The sequence below is a fragment of the Myotis davidii genome, unplaced genomic scaffold, assembly GCF_000327345.1.
Source record: "Myotis davidii unplaced genomic scaffold, ASM32734v1 scaffold199, whole genome shotgun sequence".
NCBI classification, from domain to species: domain Eukaryota; kingdom Metazoa; phylum Chordata; class Mammalia; order Chiroptera; family Vespertilionidae; genus Myotis; species Myotis davidii.
In genome coordinates, this window is record NW_006290680.1 from 2,519,150 (window position 1) to 2,536,890 (window position 17,741).

Genomic DNA, 17,741 nt, shown 5'->3' on the forward strand with positions numbered 1-17,741 from the left:
CACCCCTGGTCTAAGGCCTTTGAATCATCCTAGCCACTCCTCCTAGGACATCCTCCAGTTGTCCCTCTTAGTGAAAAAGGACTATAAAAGGAAGCAACAGTCTCCATGTGGCCTTGTCAACATATGATCACCTAGCTAGTGACTTTTTTTTTCTACTTTCCTTACTTACACAGGGCTTCTATTAGCATAACAACATCCTAATTTATCATTGATCACAATAAATTTGCCAACAACCTGCAACTCTTCCCCCCACTCCCCCAACCAAAATATATCTGCCTGCGTCTACATCTACAGATGTGGTTGTATTTCTGAAATTCAAGTACAGTCACACACACTATTACCTTCCATCTTCCTTGACTCATCTGATTACTACAACCTATCACCATATTCTCCACTATCTGCAAGTTTTTGGGCCTAATTTTTCTCGAACTTCACCCAGATAACTAATTAAGTAGGAACCTGAAAAAGGCCAATGGTAGAGCTCTGTGGCATGCACTAGAATACTTCTTCCACGTTGGCACTCATCTGTTCATCAGTATTGAACTAGTTACTCATCTCCCCAAGTGCTTTGTCACTCAGGTGTTAGTGCTACATATTCCCACAAAATAACTTGGGAATAGGGTCAAATTTACTTCAGAGATGGATTCCCTGTCTATTGTATTTCTCTAACCTAACAGCCCAAGAACTCTCTTAAAGAAAGAAGGTTGGGTTGCCATGACTTGTTCTTTGGGACAAGTGTTTTCTTTCCTCTCTGTTTTTATACTGAAAGTGTTCCTTTTTAAAATAAATAATTGTTTTACTTTATAAGATGGAAAATGCAGATTTGTGAAAAGAATATGACACATTATGGTTTTAATATATGAAGTATTCATTTGAGGTGTTCATATGATATTTGAAGTATGCTATATTTCAAGAAAAAAAATTTTTTTTTAAATATATTTTATTGATTTTTTACAGAGAGGAAAGGAGAGAGATAGAAATAGAGAGTTAGAAACATCGATGAGAGAGAAACATTGATCAGCTGCCTCCTGCACATCCCCTACTGGGGAAGTGCACGCAACCCAGGTACATGCCCTTGACCGGAATCGAACCTGGGACCTTTCAGTCCGCAGGCCGACGCTCTATCCACTGAGCCAAACCGGTTTCGGCAAGAAAAAATTTTTTAATAAACACATTCGGAATACGGAAAAAAGGAAGAATAACTGATAAAAAGATAGAAATAGAGTAGAAATCTCTACATAGGATGCCAAAAAAGCTTATGTCACAAATGAGTTAAAACTTAAAAATGATGACAAAGGTGATCAAACTAGTTTTTTGTTTTTGTTTTCATGATTGTAGAAAAAGCAAACTTCTTCACATCTTCTTGGCTTCCATTTTTGTTCTTTGGTTAAAAGGTCAGTGAACTGAAGCCTGAGATAGTTAAGGAAAGCACAACTGGAGAGAACTGAAGAAGATCTGCTAATCATCATGTACCACAATGATCATCACTGAGAAGTTGAATCTCATAGGAGAGGTGCTAAGAGACCAGAGATGGTCAGCAGGACTTCCCACTTCATATTAAGACAAAGAAAAAAGATTTTGTAAATATTACATTAGAAAACTTGCCAATTCTGTGTGTGATTGTTGAATATAGCTGTGGGCAAGGGTTTGAGGAGCCAACACTGTTGGGGGTAATTTGTAGTTATGTATCAAGACTTTAAAGAGAATCAATCTAATCTCTTTACCTCTAAGAATCTATTCTCAGTGAATCACCTTCAATGTAGAAGAACCTTTATATTCAAAGATGTTGGTTCTGGTGTTTTTATAAACGTGACAACGAAGAGCACCACATCTATCTAGCCCTACAGACATGATAAAGGAATTTGTGGCCTACCACACAGTGGAGTATTACCAAGCTGTTAACAAAAATGATTACAGGGCTATGCAATTGCATGGAATAGTACACATAAGGAAATTAATGAATAAAGAAAAGTACAATTTTTATTACAACAAACAGGCAGACATAAGCATTGAAAAATAAGTTTTGGCCGAAACCGGTTTGGCTCAGTGGATAGAGCGTCGGCCTGCGGACTGAAAGGTCCCAGGTTTGATTCCGGTGAAGGGCATGTACCTGGGTTGCGGGCACATCCCCAGTAGGAGGTGTGCAGGAGGCAGCTGATCGATGTCTCTCTCTCATCGATGTTTCTAACTTCCTATCTCTCTCCCTTCCTCTCTGTAAAAAATCAGTAAAATATATTTTAAAAAAAAGAAAAATAAGTTTTGAAGGAAATATATTAAATCTTAAAAACTGTAGCACAATCAGTTTGAAGTATAACATGTATGTAGATGGTTGTAATGATCTTAAACACAATTTGCTAAATTCTCACAAGTAAATGCACATCGATGGCCAGCACCTAGATCTAAACACCCAACATTGCCAGCATCTCAGAAGCTTATCCATGCTCCCCTCAGTCACTTCATCCTGCAAAGATGACCATTAATATATACATTTAAACTTTAAAGATACAGTTTAAAGTGTGTTACATCAAAGGGAATCCTGAGTAGCTGCTATGGTTTATTCTACGTACTACCTTCTCTTCCCCACTAGGTCATTTGAGAGAACTTTCTAATTCTCATTAGCACTATCTTCCTTTCCATAGTTGATGCATGAAATAGGGCCATTTCCCAACACCACCTCCTCCACCACACATCTTTTAAAATCTGTTCTCTGTAACCTGGTGCATGTCTGATTATGCTTAACTCTCCCTGGCTCTCACAAACATGACACTGACATGTACTCTTTCTTCCAAGTTCCTGACACTTTTAATTCCATAACCAATTTGTCTTTGTTGGTTAGACACAAGTACAGAGTAACAAAGGCCTGGGTCACTCTCTTGTCCTTCTGGGTGACTGTTAGCAAGCAAGTCTGGAATATGTATCCTGTATCCTATTGTATGGGAAGTCTGGCCAGTATGCACATGCCCAAAGTCCCCAATCAGTTCCATAAATAGGAAATGAGTAATACTTTTTTGTGCTTGGATTGCGTAAGGCTTTGGAAAGAGGAGAAACATTTCATATTTTCTGTTCTATCTCCACAGTACAACACAGTTTCATTTCCCCATCATTTTAAAAAATTTATTGTTTTAACAATTAAAAAATATTTTTGTTGATTTCAGAGAGAAAGGGAGAGGGAGAGAGAGAAAGAAACATCAATGATGAAAGAGAATCATTGATTGGTTGCCTCCTTCATGCCCCACACTGGGGATCATGCTCATAACTTGGCCATGTGCCCTGGCCAGGAATTGAACCGTAACTTCCTGGTTCAAAGGTCAACGCTCAGTCACTAAGCCAGGACAGCCGGGCTTCCCCATAATTTTAACCTCACTCATACTGCCTTCCTATACCAGATTTGCAAATCTGCACACTTACCTTATTTTTTCATAATCTGTCACACCTATACCCCCTTACTCATAACCTCTATTTTGAGAGTAGGCCCAGTCTCATCCATCCATCCATCCATCCACACATCTATCTTTTGACTATTTACTGAAATTAGAGGATGTCTCTAATTAAGGGTCTTACAGTAGCTGTTATTTATTATCCAGGGGACTTAGGTTAAGTTTTATTGCCACCCTGATAAGAATCACTAGTTACCTGTGTAATACACACAGTTCTTACTGTACTCTCCTACTTAATAGGAGTTAGCCCTAATCTCAGTTTCCAGTTACTTTAACTCATGACTTTGTCTTCCCTAAGACTGAGCTGCCCCAGTTAATATGGGAGTTAGCCCTGATCCCACAGTCATTCCATAGTTTTCCAAATTACTTAAAACTATATAATTTTTATTTGTTAATTATACCTCCATTAGAGGCCTGATGCACAAAATTTGTGCAAGGGGCTTGGCCCTCACAGCTGTGGTGGCTTGCCTCAGTTCTCGCAGCCCCGGCTTCGTCCAGAAGGTCCTTTGGCTGTCTAGTCTAATTAGCATATTATGCTTTTATTATTATAGATAATGCTGGAAAAAATGCTGACAAACTAGATAGGATAAAATTAAATAAGAAAAGAGAATATTAAAAGAATTGAAAAGTATAAGCACAAAGATAACTACTAGAACAAAAAATGCAAAACTTTCTAAATATCAAAGGAAGTTTTAAAATAAAAGAGTAAGACATCATAGCATGTATTATGAAATTAGAATAGTAAATTATGATATACAGAACATATGACAGAGTTAGGACCAACTCTATTAGTCATATCAACAAATGTGAATAGGCCTAACTCATATAATTAAGTGAAAAAAAATTCAAATTGTGTCATAAAGCAACACCTAACTTTCTGCTCTCTATAAAAGTCACACCTAAAATAAAGTAATTCAAAAAGGAGGCAACAATAAAGAAATGAGAGAAACTATAAAAGGCAAATGAAAAAAAAAAAAAGCAGTAGTGATCCTGGTATCAAACAGAGTAAAATGCCATTTAAAACACATTAAACATAACAAAGGACACTTTTTCATGCTGAACCCACAATTAACAAGAAACATAACATCCATGAATATCTATGAACAAAAACCCACAAAAATCACCTTTAGGAAGTAGAAACTACTGGAGATGCAAGAGAAGAAGAAAACTACTGTCAGTATAATTAACATCAAGTGGCAAACAAATAGGCAAAGATATAGAAGAGCTATAATAAGTAAGCAGATCTGTGGATATGTATCAATTCCTACAGCCTGATAATAGAGGAAAAACTTCTTATGAGCTTCTGAAACAGTCACAAAAATTGACCATAGATGAGCTAATTAAGAAAGCATTGTAATGTCCCATGAAGCAGAAATATTGTAAGTGACATTCTATGATTATAATGTAATAAAATGAGAAATTATTAAGAATATGAAAGCCCGGCTGGTGTGGGTCAGTGGTTGAGTGTTAACCTATGAACCAGGAGGTCACAGTTTGATTCCCAGTTAGGGTATATGCCCAGGTTGTGGGCTGGATCCTCAGTTGGGGGCTTGCAGAGAATCTGATTAATGATTATCTCTCATCATTGGTGTTTCTATTTCTCTTTTTCTCTCTCCCTCTCAGAAATCAATAAAAATAAAAAAGAAACCCATTCTTATAACATAGCATATTAATATATCAAAGGAGAAAATTATACTTCCTCTACTCATGCAAAACAGCATTGGACACAATTTTAACAACCATTTCTGATTTTAAACAAAACTCAAGAAAATAGGAATTGATGGTTACTTTCATAACATGACAAGAATATATCTTAGTCCTAAAACCAGCATCTTATTTAGTGGGGATCTAGTCAAGGCATAACCACTAAGATCAAGAACAAGAGTAAGGTGTCCTTTATGCCCACTCCCCCTTTATATTGCACTGGAAGGATTAATCAGTGCAGGTGGATAAGAGAAATCAATGAACTATCTTTGGAAAATGAACTATCTCTGTTTGCAAATGATTTAACAATATATCTGAAAACCCAACAAGAATCAATAATACAAGGTAGCAGGGTATAAAATTAATATACAAAGTGAACAGTATCCATACCATCAGTCAAAGGACATCATGGCAGCAAATCTCAATTTAAATGGCAACAAAGATTAAATACTTGGTAACAAACTTGAAACCTATAGAAGAGAACTTCACAACACCCCTGAAAAACAGATGTAGACATGAACAAACAGTACAAAAATATCCTCTGTTCTCAGCTAGGATAATTCAACATCTTAAAGATGTCAGTTCACCCTAATTAATGTATAAATTTAATGCAATCCCAGTAAAATTAGTAATAGGCTTTTTATGGAGATGGACAGGTTGACACTAAAGCTTATATGAAAGGTGAATATCCCATAACTGTGAAATCATGAGAGGCAAATTGAGTTGGGGGGGACCACCCTGTCAGATATTAAAGCACGGAGCCTCTAATTTCAACAGTGTGGTACTAGTGAGGAAATAGGCAACAGGCTGGTGGAATAGAATGCAAAATTCAGAGGAAGACCCAAGAACACACAAAAACTTAAAATAGAAAAGTGGCATCTCAGATATTGGGGGTACATATGAACTTTTTAAAAAAAATGTTGCTAGGGCAACTAAATAGACATTGGGGGGGGGAAGATATTGTTAGATACACACTTTATATCATATACAACAATAAATACCAAACATCAGAAAATTAAATGTAAAAAATTTTTAAACTTTTCAAGGTCTAGAAGCAAATATGAGTGCATTCCTTTATAACCTTGGCATACGAAAAGGCTTTTTCACTGTGACTCAAAGTCTGTACTCAATAAAGGGGAAAAAAATAAAACACTTGGTTCCATTTCTTTCTTTTTCTTTTTGGCGTGTCAAAAACACTACAGGCCAAGTCTATAAAATTGTAACATATATCACAAAGAATTAATATCCCTGATACATAAATAGCTTTGAAAAATTAAGGAAGAAGATGTATAAATCGTGATAGAGAATTGGGCAAAAGACATACACAAGTAATTAAAGTTAAATAAAAAGTTTCCTAAACACATGAGAAGATGTTGACTTCACTGTCAATAAGAGAAGGGGGATTATTACTATATTGAGATAAATGTCTAGCCCAGCAGGTGTGGCTTAGTGGTTGAGCGTCAACCTATGAACCAGGAGGTCACGGTTCAATTCCTGGTGAGAGCACATACCTGGGTTGCAGGCTAGATCCCCAGTGTCGAGTGTGCAGGAGGCAGCCGATCAATGATTCTCTCTCATTGATGTTTCTCTCTCTCTCTACCTCTCCCTTCCTCTCTGAAATCAATTTAAAAAATTGTCTTATGTGTACCTTTGTCAAAAATTAAACTGCTGGCGAGGTTGTGGAGAAACAATTAGTCTGAAACATTGCTAGAGGAAATGAAAATTGAGTCAACCCTTAAAACAGGGATTTAGAAATATCTATGAAGATTACTGATTTGTCAACCTTTTGATCCAACCATCCCTCTTCTAGGAATGTTCCCTGACACGCCTCCAACAATACAAAATACATATGTACACATTCCTTTATTGCAGAAATGTTTGCGACGGAGAAACAACCTATATGTCTACCTGTGAGAGTGACTGAATAAATTAAGATATATCTACATAACAGAATACCATGTAACCTATAAAAAATGAGGAAGACCTCCATGAACGACTAAAAAATTGATTTCCAGGTATCTATAGTATGTTATCTTTTCTATAAGAAGGGGAAATAAAACACACATGAATCTCTTAATTTTGTAAAAAAAGATATTAAAAAGTTACAGTGTCCTCATCTACAGAATAGTAGCAATACCTTCCGCACATCTCTCTGGGCTGAACAAAATTTTGAGTGCACAAGTGCCCGAAAGTTGCGAAGACTACACATGAATAGCTATATTATTGCAATAAATATATATTAGGACCATTAACAGGATGATTTTTTCTGCTTTCAACGGAATAAATTCCAAGCTTTTTGCATGGCATGCAAGGCCTCCCCCCTTTGTCTGGTTTCTGTCTCTGTCCAGACTTCTCTCTATACCCTGGAACCAACCCCACCCCTTCTTCCCAACCTTTGGGCCTCTGCCCAGCAGCTCCCTTTGCAGGACACGCCATGTCCTCTGCCCTGTTGTCTGCCTGGGAAATACCCATTTATCTTTCAATATGCAGCTCAAATGTTACTGTTTCTATGAGACTTTGCTAAGCACCCCCTCATCCCCTCCACCCTAAGCTTCCAGCTGCACACTGGGTATTCCACCAATGGGATTCCTGGTACAGTTTATTGTGCATAGTTGCTTTCATAACTGTCTTCCCCTCTGGACTTTGGGTTCCCTGAGAGCAGGAACTATATCCTATTTATCTGTGTACCCTCCCCTCCCCCCGACTCAGAGCAAGGGCTTAATGAACGATTGGATTTTTATCATCGCCATCATTGTCATTATCATCACTGTGCTCACTTCCCCACTCTGGACTTCAGTTTCTGTTTCTGCCATCAGAAGACAACTGCACAGTCTGTAAGCTCCCTTTCCAAACTACTTTCTATGCCTGCCACCCACAGCACCAGGACAGAGCAGGAGAACAGCTGAACAAATTATCCCCTAATTGGGATGTCAGCAGTGCGGTTCTTCTGAACCTTGTGGAGAGAGGTTTAGACCTTGCACCAGGGACTGGTGACTCCTAGGTCTAAGCCAGCCTCAGTGAGAGCTGCCCTTCATGCCTCCCTGCACAGCTCCTCCCTGACCTCCATGATCCCTGCTCTCTGTGAGCATCCTTTGAGCTGTAATTACTAATTGATGTTTGTAAAGTCTTTGAAATTCTCAGGTGACAGATGTAATCAGAGGCCAATTTATTATGATAATTGCTATTAGTACAGCTCTTCATTATTTGTTGATGCTAATGGCAGGGCCAGCAGATGTTTCAAGATTGAGAGGGGGATGGAGGCTGGCCACGTGTGGTGGGAGAGAGGGAAAAACATGGATGTGTAGGGGATATGGAGTCTGTTAGGGACTCCCGCTGGTTTCGGTCAAGTCAGATTCCACTTTGTGGGTTCTCCAAACCCGTGGCCTTTCTCTGTCTTTCCTTCCTGCATTTCCCTGTCACCCACCTTTGTGCCATCAAATGCATTTTTCAATATATTTTTATTTGTTTCAGAGTGGAAGGGAGAAGGAGAGAGAGGTAGAAACATCAATGATGAGAGAGAATCATTGACCAGTTGTCTCCTGTGCTCCCCACACTGGGGATCGAGCCTGCAACCCAGGCGTGTGCTCTGACCGGAATAAAATCATGACAGCATTTTGACATGCACAGGTTCAAATCCAGCTTGGTTTCTTGGTCCTGGAAATGAAGATACACATAACACTGATTTACACTTCTTGTTGGAGAATGGGTTTGAGACAAGGAAGGATGGATTTGGTAAGACCAATTAAGAGGCTGTTGGGGTTTCCCAGGCAAGATATAATGGTACTCAGGACCAGGATGATGACACTGAAGATGAGAAATATATATGGATTGGAGAGAAATTTAGAATGTAGAACCAGAAGAACTTGGTGACAACTGGATGGATATAGAACTTGAAATGTTTTGGCCAACCACCCTTCTGAGATAGGAAAGACTTAGGAATGTTTTTGGAGGGAAGAACAATGTAAAAGATGAAACTTGACCAAAATACAGCCTCTGGGAAGAATCCACAGAAGAACTGTCTCACTTCTCCACCTGTCTTTCTATAAGTGCAACATTCCCAAACTTCCTTTGAAATTTTTCTCTCCTCAATGGATCCAGGGTGTCTCTGTATATGGGGACTTCATCGATTTTATTTCTCCTCCCTGAACTCCCTCCTCCTGCATCCTGCCCACAGTCTATTCAAATTATTCAAATTTAATTGATAGGTTAAAAATCTCTGTGCACCCCTAGATGCTGCTTGTTCTTTCCTTCATGCACCCCCACACTCTGCCTTATATCAGCTATCTATGATATTCTAATAATGACAGCTGGCAATGTTTATTGCCTGCCAATCACCAGATAGAATTTTTTATACATCGTCTCATTTAATATTTCCAAACATTTTTATAAAGTTGATACTAAGGACATTAAAACTGTCCAAATGAGAATGAAACTCAATAGTCAAATTCACTTGTGTAAGGTCACATAGATGGTCAGCGCCAATCTATGCAATAGGAAAATAGGAAAGACTCCATACTAAGCATATTCATTAAAAATTCTGAGGGGAAAGAAACTTGAGATTCATTAATCTTATTTAATGGTATTAATTAATAGCCTCAAGGCCATTATATAGCACAAGAAACAGATTCCTTGAGTGTAAATGGCTCCATTAAATTCTAGTTTAATATTGAATTATAACATTGATGTGGTGTTTGAGAAAACTTGATATTATGATACTAGCTGGTTTCTCTTCAGGGCCCCTTATATATAGTCACACACACACATACATATGTACACATTATATATATATACATATATATATGTATGCATATGTATATGATGTCATATATGTTTGATGTCATATATATATTTATATGATGTCATATATGTGATAAATCCCCCTTTTAGCATCTCTCATGAAAAATATGTAACCTTCTTTCTATCTGGTAGGAGAGGTTATGCTAACCTGACATACACCCCTTCCTTTTTGCCTTGGCTTCCATGAAACTCAAGAGTAAGAGATAATTTCTATTTCATTAACTACTATACTAGGCCTCAGGTGCAATGATACCTTTCCTTCCATTTAGATTCTAAAGCTACTTTAAAACTTTGCTTTAACTGAATATGAATAGATACACATTCATATATACATGTGCAAATATATACATGCATATATGCACATGCTAAAATATTTATGTGTATGTATGCATATAGACACATATGTTGAATTGGCACACACACGTTTGGAACACCTTCATTCAAGAGGTGCTGAGGGATGTGCAGAGTAATCACACCTACTGTTCCTACTCACAAGGACCCCAGAGAGCTTGGGAGGGCACATCTCATCCCCACATGCCAGATGGGAAAACTGGAGTCTAGTATTCAGTTCATGTAGCTGAAACATGGCAGAGCCAGTACTGAAACCCATGCATCCAGTTTCCAAATTCAGAGATTTTCCCACTTTTTCATCATTTGGGGACCAATTGGACTGAACTTCATGGAGACTCTCAGTTTGGATGGGGCCTGATGGAGGCAGAAAGCTGCATAAGGAAACTTAGGTTGCTATTTCCATGAGCCTTTTGAGGACAGAGTCTGGAGCACTGATGCCTCAAGACTCAGGCTGACAAGATTATCAGCTGTCAACATTTGTGTAACCTTCATTTCCTTTTCCAAATGAGTTTAAAGTATATTTGCATTGAAAGGAAAATGTTCTTGGTCCCTCAGGTCTCATACCATGATAATAAAATCCGTAAGAACTGTGTGTGAGTGAAAAAATAAATTAGCAACCTGGGAGAGCTCATCTTGGTATTTGTACAAGATGACATTCAGGGAATTTCCCTCTCACCTGGAAGGAGGTGTTTGAGACCCAACAGGGTGTCAACAGAAGTTCAGAGCTTTCATGAGCAGGCGATGCCTCAAATGGTAGAACAGAGGCCTGGAGGGCTGGTGGTTCCCAGGAGACAGGCTCCATGGAGGACTAGAAAAGAGTCCTAGGCATGGAATGTAGGCTCTGCTGACAAAAGCCACACCAACGCTTTCAGAATTGGTTATCAAAAGGTTGTGATGACAACCTCGGATTCCAAATATCTATTTCAGTCTTCTTCTCCACTTCCATAAGGGCTGCTACAGAGCTAATAAAACCCAGAAATATGCTCCTAACAGGATTATGCCAACAAGTCAGAAAAAGGGTGTAGGCATTTGGTTCAGTTTTCTGTTACCTTGGCTCAGCCACTGATGCATAGGAGAGATCTGAGGTTTTCTAAAGCCTCTCACCGCACTTCATGGGAGACTTAGAAGAACCACTGTCTTTCAGGGTGGAGCAGTATCCCAGGGGGCATTAGATGTTTCTTTACCATACCTCCATGGAGGCCGAGAGAGAGAGCTGTTTCAAAGTCCCCCTTCCTGTCCAATGTCAGAGGGAAGGCAGGGTTGGGTGGCTAGGTGGGAAGAGATCAACCAAAGAACTTATTTGCATATGTACATAACCCATGGTTACAAACAATAGTGTGGGGAAGGCCTGGGGTGGGGACGGGCTAGAAGGGGTCAATGGGGAAAAAAGGGGGACATATGTAATACTTTCAACAATAAAGATGAAAAAAAAAAGTCCTTCAGCAGGGAGTAACTGAGGCTCTGTGAGATCCCAGGGTGCTCCTGGCAGTCCATACAGCCACTGATTTAAATGGAGTCATTTTATCTGTGAGACTAGTTAGGAGTAGTTCAGTGGTTGGCAAACTCATCATTCAACAGAGCCAAATATCAATAGTACAACGATTGAAATTTCTTTTGAGAGCCAACTTTTTTAAACTTAAACTATACAGGTAGGTACATTGTTATTAACTTAATTAGGGTACTCCTAAGGCTTAGGAAGAGCCACACTCAAGGGGCCAAAGAGCCGCATGTGGCTCGCGAGCCGCAGTTTGCCGACCATGGGAGAGGTGAAGGCACCTTGCTTACTGTCTGGGTTACAGCAGGTGCTCAATAACAGGAAGTCCTCAGGACTTGTGGTAGGAGCTACATAGATGCTTCAAGATGGATTCCGGGTGTTATGGGAACCTGAAGGGAGAGCGTAGGTGTGATGAGGGAGTGTGGTGGTCATTAGGACGTTCTCACATATCCCCCTTCTCCCTTAGGTACACAGCTGGAATGTACTGCCTCGGTTTTGGAAGTTAAGCATGGCCACATGACTCGCCTTGGTCAATAGAATGTGAAAGTGTTGCATATCATTTTTATGTGGAAGCTTTTTAGAATCAGTTACCCTACTTGCCGCATTTCTCTTTCTCTGCCCTGGCGATTGTGAAAGCACGTGTCAAACGGACTTTCCATTAGCCTGAGTTCCAGTGTGACAATGATAAGCAGAGCCCTCTGCTGACTCATTGAGGACATGTAGGAGGAATGACAAATATTTTTCTGGTAATACGCTGAGACTTCATGGTTGTTTGTTACTACAGCATAAGTGGTTAGATTAGAACTTTATCCTAAGCCAGGAATTATCGTGTGTGGTCTTAGCTCATTTGAGTGTGGGTCCCCCACACCTCCTTATTCCATGGCCCATCTGAGCTTTCCTCACTTAACATGTGAACTGTTAATAAACTAAAAGGAGAATAAGGACATGGGGTTGGGGGGTGGGGCAAGATTGTACCCAAAAGACAAGATCAATTATGTTAAAAGGTTCAATAGGAACAGCTGTCAGGCTTTACACCATGTATGAAAAGTTAAACAGAATAAAGCCTGTGGTGGGGTTGCAAAACATGGGTAAGTCAGGACAGTCAACAGCTGTTGACACGGTTCAGGAAGTCTTCCAGAGTTAGGAAGGTATGTGCTTCCATGTGGAGCCCACTGGACAAATTGGCATATGCCAGGTAAGGATGCTCCAACTCCACCCCCTTCCCAGAGAAAGGGGAAAGAGAACAAATATTACAATAAACTGCCACAGACGCCTTATATGCATTGTGTCATTTACTCTCCCCAAAACTTGGGGAGGTAGATCATGAATCACATAATATATCTTGAGATGTTAAGTCACAGCCATAATTCAAAGCCCAGTCTGATGACCAAGTCTCAGCTCCTTCCATCTCCCCATGCCATAGAGAACCCATCCACGGGCAAACATTTTTAAACAGTCCTTGGTCACAACTAAATACAGTTTCTTTCACTTCATTCACAGACACAGATTTTTTCCCCCCTAAGCTAGCTCTACCTAGATTATCCCAACTATTATAATGTGATTACACTACAAACAATAGTCACCCTTCCTTCTCACTTCACTTATTTAGCTCAGCATCTGGCAGAGGCATCACCCAGGTGAAATGTGTCCCCATGTGATAACAAGGATATGGCCAGGAAAGAATTTTCTTTCTGCATAAAAAGAACACACACAACTGCATTGCTCCACAAGAGATGGCTTCTGACAGATATCGGCATGAATCTGCCACACTTGTTTTGCATTCAACCGTTAATTACGGTCCTTTCAACTTCACAATCATGGCTAATGATGGTGGGGAAACAGAGAACAGTAGAGTCAGCAGACCTCATTCTGGGAAGAGTGGGAAAGAAACAATACAAAACTGAACCCACCCACTGTTTACAACTGAGACTGCTACTCTGGGTACCATTTGGAGGAAATCAAGGCTGCCCAGACGCCTGGAGTTTTGGAAATGAGACAGCTGGGGGAAAGTTTTACTACTCTAACGGAAGGAAAGTCCTTTAGGGCTCATCTATCTATGGTGGAAATAGCTCAGAACCACATCTCTCATGCTACAGTGAAATTCAGTCTGTACTCACACTTATTTAGTACCTTTCAGTATTCAAGATCTTTTTTTCAATTCACTCTCAAATAAGTATTTCCATTTTATAAATGAGAACACTGAGACTTAGAAACAACAAGAAACAAGTTGTAACCTCATTCATTCATTTGTTCATTCATATAATGATACTGAGTGTCTACTATGTGTTAAATATACTCAGTATGGAAGATACAGCAGCAAACAAGAGTTCCTACCTCCTGGAGCTTAGTCTAACAAAGGAAGCACACACTATGCAAAAACAAGTGCAATTTAAAAACACTGAGCATTTTAAAGGCAATGAACAGGTTAGCATGCAAGTGAGTACTGGTGTGGATGAATCTTAGATAACATAGGTAGGGAGTTTCCAGAGGATGTGATATTAATGATGAAGTCTAAAAAATGAGAGGGCATTAGTTCTTCAAGGAATAAATAAAAGAGATTCAGGCAAAATAACACTTGTGTGAAGGCCCTAATAAGTGAGAAATATATCTTGGGATGTTTGAGAAATAATGTCTTAGAAAATGATCACGAGAAGAAGGGTGGTTCAAGTGTAGCAGGCAAACCCACATCTGAAGTATAATGTTAAGTCTGTCTATGAGAGAACAAGAGATAGGCTGGAAGAGATACAGAAATCATGTCATGAGAGAAACAGAAGTAATTGCATATTAAATATCAATAAGAAATGGCCTGGGTGGCCAGGGATGGTAGTTGGTGCTGTCATATTTCTCCAAAAGGCTGACAGAGGAAAAAAGATTCGATTTGTTCAAATCAATACAAGATCTCAAGTGGAGAGAGTTAAGGAGACCGAATTTGCCTTTGCAGAAGAAAGAAAATGCTGATAATTTTACCGGCTCCCCAAAGAATCAACTTTCTCTCCAGAGAATTGCAGCAGGTCAAGCTGAGGCTATATAATGATCTTCCAAGAATGCTTTATTGGAGATATCATGTTGATTTCTAGTCTAGTCTAGATGACACTTCAACTCTAGAATGCTACAGATTTCTAAGATAGTTGTATTCAAAACAAATGGTTACAATATGGCCTGAACCACAAGGAAGTGAGGTACTCAGAATTCAGCACCAAGGACAGGGTCTGGCAGTTGGGACGGCCCCTACTATTCAGACAGAATATTATTTCACACATTTATTTATTTTTTATTTCTCCCCTACTAGAATGTAAATACTATGTGGACAGGGCGTTCTTTGTCTGTCTGGCTTACTACTTTATTCCCAGCACTTAGAAGGGCGTATTTTATTTTTACATATAGTATGAGCTTGCTAGATGTTTACTTAATCAGTAATATCTAACTCTTTTAAAAAATACGTTTTATTGATTTTAGAGAGTGAGGAAGGGAGAGGGATAGAGAGAAACATCACTGAGATAGAAACATCGATCGGCTGCCTCCTGCATGCCCTTTACTGGAGATTGACCCCACAACCTGAGCGTGTACATTGACTTTGCCCTGACTTTGGAATTGAACTGGTAACCTCTTGGTTCATGGATTGATGCTCAACCACTGAGCGACACCGTCAGGTTAATATCTAACTCTTAATTGCTTACTTAAAGTCACACAGTTAATATGGTTTTGTGAGTAGGCAGTGTGATTGTAAAGGCTGAATATTTAGCCATTTAATATCCATAGAATAAAGACATCTGGACCCTAAAATTCTTACCATGCTCTGACTGAAACTTGCAGGTAAAGTTGGGAGTAATGAACTTGATTGATAGTGAATTATTCAACCGGGACTACAACTACCCTGCAACAAATGGCCTTTATCCTTTTGTGTAACTTGTTTTAATTTAATATAACTTGGCTTCATCCTTTGTTTTTAATCTTCCAGTACCAGGGATTTGCTGAATTCTGGTTTTTACTTGACCCAAGGTATATTTTCCACCTATTTTGAGGAGAGGAAAGCACTACTTTAAAAAAAATAAAATCTAATGCATTTGTCTTACTTTATAGTTGCTTATTTTTATGTTTACTTATAATTTCCTTTGTTTCTCCCCCTTTTCTTTGTAGGTTGTTGTTTTTTGGCTTCTTAATGATAGTTTGGAAGACTGCCTTTATGTTTAAGAACTATACCTTAAAAATTCTTGGTATCAAAAATAAAATAGCAGTATTTATTTCATCTTGTCTAAAGTGGAAAACCTAGCAGATTTTTATTTAGACTCATAAATCTTCTAACTCTTTCTCAGTTTCTATTGACATAATCGTGAATTGCAGACCCAGATCACAATTGTTATTATTTTACATTACACATCCTCTCCTTAAGTATTCGTTTTTATATTAACCTTCTCTTTTGTAACATATTTGGAGCAAGTATTTAGCATCAACACTATATATGAGTAGTGTCCATGCTCACTGTGGGTCATTTTATCCCATATTTCTCTGCTCTTGATTTCTTTATTTTGATTCTTTGCTCAGCCAAATGCTCTTTGAATGATTTATTAGAAGCGGGGCCTGTGGGAGCCTGTGGATACTGAAAATGTCTTTCTGATGTATTGGCACAAGAACAATAACTTGGCTGATAAGGAACTTGTGAGTTTATACCATTTCGACTCAAAAGTCCTCCAGGCTTAGCTGCACTGTGGGCTTGTTTTTTGATGTGAAGAAATCTGAGAGGGGCCAGGCAGGGATTTGTCAGACTGAGAATAGCTTTTCTGCTCCCATGACCTTCTCGCACAAACCCTGTTCAGTAAAACTTAATACTAAGCACAGTAATTGGAAGCAGTGTGGAATCTCTCTCTTGCCAGAAAAATACAACAGCTCCACAGCTTTTCCTCTCTGTTCCTGTGAGGCCAACTGCACCCTCAGGACACCTGGCCCAAGCACCTTTCTGGTTCCGTTCCTGCTGGTGTGTCATTACTGCAAGTCTTAGTTCCAAAAGGGGGGTAACGTGGTGTGGGCTTGAGAGCACAAATAATTACCGCTTATTGATGAGCAAGGCCTTGCTCATCTTGGAAGGTGTAGTAGGAACTGCTTCCTAGATCAGCTAGCTGAAGAGTGGCGGGGGGACTTCATTCCCAAGGGCAAAACCCCATGTCTTGAGAAGGGGACTGTGGTGTGGTGTTTGGGGAGCAGAACCTCCAGAAGCCGTTCTTCCTCACCTGCTCTTCTGCTCAGGGCCGACAATGTTCCTCTTGGGGCCCAGTTGTCAGTGTTTGGGTTCAATAGTCTGGGTCTCTTGCTGAGTTCTTATGAGCATCGTAGTAGGAATGTAACAGAGTATGAATTGGGTACAACTATTACTCCTCTTCACAGCATGCAAACCCAACAGCATCTCCTGACATGTTGCCAAGAGCAGGAGAGCCACGCCTTCCCAGAGCTGTGCTGAACCAATAAACTGGCCCTTATGGGATGCAGTGAATCAGGAACAAGGTGGGCCCCAAGATGCTTCTGCCCATCTTCATGTCCCCCCCTCAATACATCTGTGTTTCATGCAGACGGAAGACTAGATGGGCAGGTGGAAGGCAGTTTGGCTTCTTCTCTTTGTAGCTTTATACTCTATGTGAGGAGTGTTGCTTGAACCAGTAATAAATGTAGAACTGAAATACCAATGTGGAATTTAAATGGGTCTGTGGACATTTTAAATGTTAATTAGCTCCTCAGCCCAGGTTTCTCACAAGATGATGACTGCCACCAGAGCCTGCACAGGCTCTTCACATGTCACCAAATCTGCTCTGGCTTAGCTTCCCCTTCCCCAGCCGCACTGGGGAGCATGGCACCTGCTCCACTCCCTTGCATCGCTATAAGGGCACATCTACATAACCTGAGTATGAACTACAGAGGCGTAGCATATATCAGTTGTTCATTATAATTTGTTGAATAAAATATATTAA

General features: G+C 39.6%; 1 protein-coding gene across 1 annotated transcript in view; it reads right to left on the reverse strand.

Annotated features, from left to right (window-relative positions):
• PTPRT (protein tyrosine phosphatase, receptor type T) overlaps positions 1 to 17,741 on the reverse strand; it is a 720,009-nt gene that overhangs the window by 225,654 nt on the left and 476,614 nt on the right. The window lies entirely within an intron of this gene.